The sequence below is a fragment of the Poecilia latipinna genome, unplaced genomic scaffold, assembly GCF_001443285.1.
Source record: "Poecilia latipinna isolate Pla-1442-1.1 unplaced genomic scaffold, P_latipinna-1.0 Scaffold205, whole genome shotgun sequence".
NCBI classification, from domain to species: domain Eukaryota; kingdom Metazoa; phylum Chordata; class Actinopteri; order Cyprinodontiformes; family Poeciliidae; genus Poecilia; species Poecilia latipinna.
Window position 1 is genome coordinate 252,705 of NW_015112821.1, and position 9,126 is coordinate 261,830.

General features: G+C 37.7%; 1 protein-coding gene across 1 annotated transcript in view; it reads right to left on the bottom strand.

Annotated features, from left to right (window-relative positions):
• The window catches only part of bcl9l (bcl9 like), a 36,107-nt gene extending 27,271 nt beyond the window's left edge, over positions 1–8,836 (bottom strand). The window contains exon 1 of the mRNA XM_015031395.1: positions 8,751–8,836. The gene's annotated coding sequence lies outside the window, so the exon portion shown is untranslated. The remainder of the gene's footprint in view (positions 1–8,750) is intronic.
• Between the last annotated feature and the right edge of the window lie 290 nt (positions 8,837–9,126).

Genomic DNA, 9,126 nt, shown 5'->3' on the forward strand with positions numbered 1-9,126 from the left:
AACATCATTCATCAGAATGACCCATGCAGTTTTAATCATAAAGCTAAACCTGAACGCTGAACTAGAAATGAAATGGTAAGTCCTTCCCGATTTCCTTTGAGGTCTAACAGAGAATTGGATTTTGGACCTAATATATTTAAAAGGAAATATTTTGCAAATTTCACATTTTGTACTTCCATTTGGTTTTCTATTACTTTCAAAAACCGCTTTAAAAAATCTCACCTATCTGGTTTTTGACAATTTCCAGGCCTGTCACAATAATATTGTTGATTATATTGTTGTTTTGAGACCATTTACATTTAATATAATGGCATAATAACACAAAAACTCATTCCCAAAGATCAATAAATTTTAAATTCTAAAGAACATTTTAGCACTAGAACTGGAAGACATCTTAAATATCCAACATAATTAAACAAAGCAAAAGAAACAACAAATACAAGGAATCATGAGATCTCCAAACGAAATTTTCCATCAAAAAAAGGACTAGTTAAGCCCAAAGCACCAACCTAAACACTTTTGGTAACCGGTTTGGTACAAAAAGAGAAAGAGAGAGAAAAATAAGTGAAAAACGATAAGTGATAAAAATGGAAATGATTGATCGTCTTTTAGTTGATTTATTGCGACAGGCCTAATAACTGTGTCTTTTGGCGTCTAAAAATTTTAATCTCCGGAATATAACGTCACAAATCAGCAGGCACTGCATCGTTACCTAGCAACCCCAGCAAAGCTCGGGGCGTTACCTACCAACCAAAGCTGAGTTCCAGCACATTTGATTGGCTGGTTTTACCATTATATGCTTTGTACATGAAATCAGAAATCTGGATGTTGAACAGTTCAATGCTTAACAGTTTGGACCTGTTCAAGACAATGAAAACATTGTCATACTTTAAAGTGAGTGGATATATTTTTCGGATCCTTGTTAGAAAGAACCATATGCTTTCAAGAAAGACAGCTCCAGTATCGAAAATGATATCAAGTTTGACATGTTGGTGTCGTGACAACCCTAGACAGAGAAACCACAGAGGAAATGGGGAAAAGGTGAAGACACACAATGTAAATACACAAATATGTCAATGAGCGTCAGGAAGAGCAAATGTTTCTGTACAACTGTGAGAAAGCATTGCAAGATGGTTCATAACCCAAAACTCTGAGTCTGCTGGGAAGCAAATGTCAAGAGACAAAAGAGGCACAACTTAAACATATTTTATAAGTGATTTTGAGCATTTTAAATCAATTCAGAATTCCCAGGACAAGGAACTGTAATTCTCTATAAACCCATTGCAGCAAGACGTCACGTGTGCAAGATCCCAGCAAGCGAGCCTACGATGACTACCATTGGTTTTCACTATCAAGTTTTCAATATAATGCACTAAATTTTAATTTAGTAATTTAATTTCATATATAAAAGAAAAAGGGATGCAGACAACTAGATAAGTTCAGGAAAAAGTTTTGATAAAGAAAAAAAAAGCGAGTTAGAGGGTAGCAGGTCAGTTATGCTAGCTTGACTTTGACAACTTTAACATGTAGATGATGCTGTAAAATTCTGTGTTTCGGTTCAGTAAAAAAAAAAGAAAAAAAAAAGCCGACGCACACACCAACTGACTGATCATCAGTGAAGGAGGTGTTTAGATTAGCTAATCTAATCTGCCACAGCGATCACTTATTAAAAAATAAAAATAAACCAAAATAACCATCAAGCCTGGAAACATGATACTGTAAAAACCCAATATTCTGTTCTTTGTGTGGGAAGTGTTTGCGTGTTTTTTGGTATACATTAGTGGTGTTGTGGCCAGTTACTATGGCAACGACTGTGCGTAGCGTAGCCGACACAGAGAGCAAGATGAAAGAAGAATGAGTGGTTTTGAGTTATCAACGGTTTTTCTGCATCATTTTTCCCTATGCTCTGGCGCACTGCACTGAATTAATACCTGCATCTCCAGGTTTCATTTTCTTAACGGAGATGTTTTGTATGAGCAACCAAAAGAATCGTCTTTTTGCCCTCCGGGGTTGTGTGCATGCGTAAAATTTCCAGATGTAAACAATAACATGGAACAGGGTCTATAGAATCGATTTTTTCTGTACTTCTAACTATTTGATATTTTGTATGATCCTACATGTTGCAGTTACACCTGAATTTCCTGCATTGGACAATGAAGACAATCGCTATTCTATTTATTTGGTCTGTTGGTTTGATTTCCACTAATGAAGAAAACATTCAGCGAAATGTCTAAACTTAAAGCGGTTGGGGAGCTGGAGAAATTCAGTTTGGAACCATCTTAATGGACCAATTTCACACTTTAAAAGTGCTTTATTAGGCTTTAATGCACTTCCTGTTCCTCTTACTTCCTGTACGTTACACAATCTCTCAGCCAACAGCTTCAGTGAGCAGTGACAGCAGGAAACGTGACCCGAGACTGACCTTTCTTTGACACCAAAGCAAACCACTGAACAACATACAGAAAAAGGCGAATTAAGCAGAGGCAAAGAGTCTTGTTGTTGTGGCCAGAACCAAATGGAGGACAAAAAAAACCTTTGGCGATTTCCACACCAACTCCTTCAATAACTGGATGGAAATAAAGTGTAAAGAAGCTTTCAGGATCCCAGCGAATGGCTCCAGGAACGGGGAAGACCCGGGTTTGTTTTGCACATGGGGTTAAGGGTTGTATCCTCTCCAAGACATTCTGGGAAGACATCCAAATGGAGCACGGAAAACGACCTAACTGCAGCTTCATTACGGACTGAAGGCAGGCATTATGGCACAGAAGCAGCTGGAAAACGAGACTGATGGGCAGAGGCCAGTCAGCTCTCAGATTAAAACACCTCGCTGTCGATTTAAGAGAGCAGCAGCCTGCAAAACGCATGCAGCAGCACATATAGCTGCAAAATAAAAAAAATAAATTTATTGAATTGACAAATGTATACTTTCCAGATCTCATCTTTCTGCACTGCAGAAACAGGAATGCATAGTAAATATTGACATTTCAACATTGTCTAATTAGAGCAAAGTGCCAAAACCAAACTATGATCTAACTGTTGTTCCTCTGTAAATCATTAGACGTTGCACAAGGCGTTACGCAACAACAACCGAGACCAAAACGTGGCTCTGAACGAAACCTCTGCCACAGTCAAAGCAGAAAATCTTACACCAAGAAAGCCTTCATTTGACCTTTGTGTTTTAATTACAAAGAAAAGAGCGGAGTGCGAGTTTTAAAATATTCATACCACTTTAACATTTTTTTCCAAGTCACAACCTGAAACTTTTGTGTATTTTAAAAACAGGATTTTATTGGAGAAACCCCAACAAACTGCATCATGAAGCTCTAATTATTGTTTATAATCGTTTCTTGTTGCATGATTGACAGTTACTCTCTCTGGTTCTGGATGCTGTGCAGCTTCTACTCCTTTTACTTTCGGAATGGTGTGTGTGTGTGTGTGTGTGTGTGTGTGTTGATGCGTAACCGTGGCAACAAGGAATTGTTTTTACAGTTGGGAGTGGCTGATTAGCATCTGAAAAGTGCAAATAGCACATGAACTATGACCCGTTTAAAAAAGGTTCATGGATGCAGAGGAAGTTGGAGCCATCTCTTCCATTGACCATAATGGGCAGGGATTGTATCCCCTACTCCAACATCTCTCTGCTTGGCTTTGTAACATTACAACCACTAAGAGATATAAACGGGAACAGCAAAAGCAAATGAGGTGGATTAGCAATTCTTGGTGTCATCCAGGACATGCTACTGTGAAATATCGTCTCTCAGTAAGGCTGGACGATATCGGAATTTTATCGGATAATTTGTGGTTCTATTGTGATAACAATAAAGATTGTTATTAAAAAGAAAAACAATTACTTATTTTTTAGGTAACTGTATGGTTGTGAAAGCATGGCACAGCATTCAAAGTGCCACAAACAAATGTAGTTCTTGAACAAAATTCACATTTTTTAAATTTATCTCAAAATTGACTTTTTTTTCCCCCAGAATTATGATTATAATTTCAGAATCCTGACTTTTTCTAAGAAAACTGACTTTTAATTTAACTTTCCCCCAAAATTTTTATTGTTTTTCCCTCTCAAATCAGACTTTAGTTCCCTCTTAATTGCGACTTTTTGTCTCTCAATTCTGACATTTTTCTCTCAATTCAGATTTTTAAGGACTTTTTTCTCAAAAATCTGACATTTTTGTCAAAAATCTGACTTTTTAATTTTGACTTTTCTCAACATTTTGCCTTTTTGTCAGAATTTTGACATTTCTTCTCAAAATTCTGACTTAAATGCGGAAGAGTAAAGTCCAAATTCTGAGAACAAAAATGTTTTACTATTTTTTTTCCAGTGGCTCTAATCCTCTGACGTGTTTCCAGGAGTCATCGTCGCTCAAATTTGCATCATTCTCACCCAACCTTACAAAATCAAGTTCAGGAGCCAGCCTGGGCTCTGAATCTGTCTGCTGTTCATAAAGACATCAGCAGCTTTTGTACGTTTTTGGCGGAGCAGTTTCCGTTGGCTGCTCTGTATGCAAAACATGCAAAATATAAGCACAACAGCAGTGGTATGAAAATATGCGACACAATGCAGGTGTCACAGTCGGATCGGCTTTATGTTTTGGGGAATTCGCCCTGAGGCCCTGCTTTTTATTTCATGGACTCAAACTTCAATGCCTGGGCATGGAGGCATTCTCAGTATCGCATTATTCTTTCATAGCTCACCTTAGCGACACTCCCTGTAACTCACCCCAAAGTTCTCAGATCACCTAACCAGATAAGAATCACTTTGTCAGCAGCTCGACAAATCTGTGTGGATGCAACAGCAGCTGCTTTTAAAAGACACAAATATATACATTTTTAGCACAAAATGATAATTTCACGTCTGATTTGTCCTTAAAAGTACTTAAAAACGTGGCTACAAGTAGCTGTTCAGTTGCACTTTTATGCAGCAAGAATAAAAAGAAAACAGGAAGATGCTCGCAGCTCTTAGAAAGTGAGACGTTTCACCTCCAGAGGAAAGAAACGTAGAGCTCTCAGCAGCCCTGAGAGACAATTTGGATCAAGTTGCAAACTCTGTTAGGAGCTAAATATAGTTCTGCAGGATATTATTGATACACACATACAGAAAGGCTGTGCAGAAGGAGAGAAAGCACGCTCGAGACAAACCTGTGTAAGTAAAGCATGGGTGCATTCAACAGGCCAGTGGCAGAGGCCCAGCATAAATAAATAAAAACACAGAGGAAGACAGTAACAGGAAAAGAGCGGCCTTAAATAAACATGACACCAGTTTTCAGAAGCAACACGTAAGCACTTTGCTGTGCAAATATATCTGCAGCTGTAATAGAGCTTTAATCACATCACGGTTTCTACATTTTACGTTTCTGATGCATTTTTAGTGCAGTTTTCAGGCTGTATTGTCAATATGATTAAAAATATGTATAAAAATTACTTGTTGAATATTTTTAGGATGAATTTATAGCAAACATTAGAGATTAACCAATTGGCTTTTCTTTACCAATACTGATTTATAATGGCTATAACTGGGAGTTCACAAATAAAACGGACCGATTTTCTTCATTTTGGAAATCGGCCGATACTTGCTGAGAAACCGAAAAAGTCTAAAAATTAGGTCTGTGTGTCTGTAGTCACCCAACTAATCGATAAACTTAGAAACAATAAATAAATAGGCATCAGTTTGCCATAAAACTGCAATCAGTGCACTCCTCCTTTAAAAAATACTTAATTTTTTCTACCAATAGCAATGAAAATTTATTTATTTTAACAATCAAATCTCTACAAGCCTAAAAAGCAAACAGATCTTTGGAAAGACAAAATATATAGAAGTAAAGTTGATTCAAAATAGATTTTAAAAAGTGTTAACATTCTTCAACTGTTCTTAAATAATAATAAATTTTATTTAGAATGGACTTTACATGTAAATCTCAAAGTGCAGCAAAATGACAATAAAAGCATTATCCAATCTAAAAACAATAAAAACTCATTTTAAAATATCATAAGATCTTAAGAACAGAAACATTTTCAGTTCCTAAATATTAAAAATTAAATAAATATTAAAGCATCATAACAGGTGACTCAAAATGAAAATTAGTAGGTCAGGTTTTTTAAAGGTCAGTGATCGGCCTGAGAACTGCAATCAGTGCAAAGAATGAGTCCAGCCGCTTCTTTAAAGCCAGTATAAAGTGATTTAAAGCCTCGTCTTTAACCGAGTTTTAATTAAAATGAGGAAATGTGCATCAAACTACACGAAATGGTGCATTCTTTATATACCAGGAAATGTGAGAATGATTGATTTTAAGTGTTTAATGACTGGAAGATTAATATAAAAATCACATGTTCCTTTATTTGATTAGCCAAATTAGAAAAAAATTACATTTTTCAATTATTTCAAAGAAGCCCAGATCATAAACCTCCCACTACCGTGCTTCACAGCTGCTACAAGTTCTCTCTCTGAGCATATCTTTTTCAAGTTTGTTTAAATGCAAACATAAGTCATGCAGCCATATTGTTTCAGGAAAGCATAAGTATAGCGTGCTAAATGCTAATAGAGACAGTCTGAGATGCAGCTTTGGGAAGAACAGAAATAATCTTAAATGTTTTCCCAGTTTTAAAAAATCTTTTGGAATTTGAAAATTCTCCCAGGTTGTTGTTTCCTGATTCAGTTCTATGATACTTTAATTAATCCTACAGGAAAATTAAATATTGTAACTCATATAATTTCCTTTAAAGAGCTGTTGTAGATGCCGATAGAATGATCTCCTGTAGCAGTCTGTATTACAGCTATTTGGAAGAAGCCTCTGACTAAAGAAATCATGTTGATGCTACGGGTTGTAAATGTTTTTTTTTTATGTTTTTGATAAATTCCACTTTGCACAATAACCTCCAGATGTTCCAGAATAATCCCAGAAATTAAGAGAACCAGCATCAGGTTGCTAATTGCTAATGTCTTCCCCCCTTCTAACTGCTGATGCTCATTTAAAATAATTTAAAACAAAGCGTCAGGTCACTGCTTGCCCCAGTAAGTCCTTCTTAAATCAAAATGCAAAACTTGGTAAGACAAGAAACCTCCTTAAAACTTGTTAAAATGACACGACAAAAACTTGGTAAAATGCAAAACTTTTACGTTAATATTAAAAACCTCGTTAAAATGCAGAACTCAAGAACCTTCTTGTAACAACAAAATGCAAAACCATTTAAGACAAGCAACCTTCTCGTTTAAAAAAAAGCAGAACTTAAGATGAGAAACCCTCATTTAAACGAGATGTGGAACGACAAAGTTTCACGCTTTAAATTCCTCTGGAAGACAACAATGTCGCTCACTCGCTCTCCATCTGGTCAACTGAATGAATTAATTAATTTAAGCTTCACTAGAATGAGAGAGTTTCTCATTATAACAAGTTTTTGATCTGCTTAAAATTAGAGGGTTTCTCATTGTAAAACCATACCACTGCTATATTTATTCGCTAGGTTTGGCAGCATTGTGCTTCCATAGGTTATGGGGCTTTTGTGATTTGAGGTTAAATTGATGAGCATCCTGATATGCACAGTTGGGCAGTAGCTAATTACCTTAGTTTTTTTTTTTATTATTTACTTTAGCAGTATTTTTAGTACTAATGTACTTTTTACTTTAGTAATTTTATCATGAAGTATTTCTACTCTTATTTGAGTAAAATTTCTGGACTTTCTACCCACTGAATGAAAAACAAACATGTTTTAACCAAAAATTCACCAGACGCAGACACACACCTGCAGTTTTTGTTAAAGTTTCATCTGTTTTTTACTGAAAGAAAGAAACTGAATTGGAAAAGTTTACTTTTGCCTGATTTTTATTTTTTGTTACTTACATGAATTATTGTCATTTTCACCTTTAAAATACCAAAATTTCCACTTAACTTTATAATTTGGTCCAGTCTCATGATATACTTTTTAAATATTAAATGATTGATAATTTGATCAGTTACTCAGTACTTGAGCAGACTTTTTACCAGATCTTATTTTTTTACTCTTGAATAATTTCTTGGATGGCTACCGAGTAAAAATATGTAGAAGTAGTGCTACTCTGATTTGAGTATAATGTTTGGGTACTCTGCCCACCTCAGCTGATATGTTGAATCATATCATTTAAAGTGGGTGTACTTTCTTTTTCACACCGGTTTGTGTTTTTATTACATTATTTAAAGTAAATGCACATTTTCTCTCCTCTACAGCATTAAGGGGTGTTGTGAAAGCTGCAGCTGTTTCCACATACCCACAGTATGTCACCTGCTCAGCTTCGGCTGCTTAAACGCCGCTGCTCCCATCAGCTAGCTGACAAGCTAACATTGGAAGAGGGCACATCTGGATTCAAAACACCCCTTTGCTCCTTCTCCGCAGACTGGAAGCGGTGAGGTTCGAACTGGCACGGCGTTCCCACCGGGAGAATTTGAGGACACATGCCCCTGACGTGAACCCCACGGCCCCTGCTGAGTGGAGCCCCGCTGCGCCAGCCAGACCCACGGAGCTAACTTAGCATGCTAATTCATGTCTCCGCTAGGCTGACGTCGCCGTAGCCCCGTCTTCCACACACACACACACGCGCGCGCACATCTGCAAGGCGAAGCGGCGCTAGCTAATGGGATTTCAACTTTTTTTTTTTTTTTTTTTTCGGGCTCAGGAAGAAAGTTACGCGCTTCAACACGTACAAACGGGCGGTTACGAAACCCAACAGGCTCCGGCGGTGACAGTGTTGAGAAATGCGGCGGTGCTCCTACCACATTCGGCGGCTGTCTGGGTTCAGAAGAGGCCGATCATGTCGGGACTCAACGGCCCCGGGTTCGGTCCACATTCCCCGGAGTGGCCGCCGCTGCTGCTGCCGCCGCCGCTCTCGGTATCACTGCGCACAGATGGTCCCGATCCTGTCGCTTGATAAGAAAGAAAAAAAAAGGAGCTGCTGCTTGGCGATCACAGCGTGGTGCAGATGGTGATTAATAACATCGGCATGTCTGCGCTGAAGTTTCGCTTGAAATCAGAGGACGCGTCACCTTGCAGCGGTTCATGACTCCCACTGTTCAAGATGTGGAAGGGCAGGACGAGTCCGTATCACTCCCAGCCGCTGACAATAATCAGTGTGGCCACACGGGCATCCGT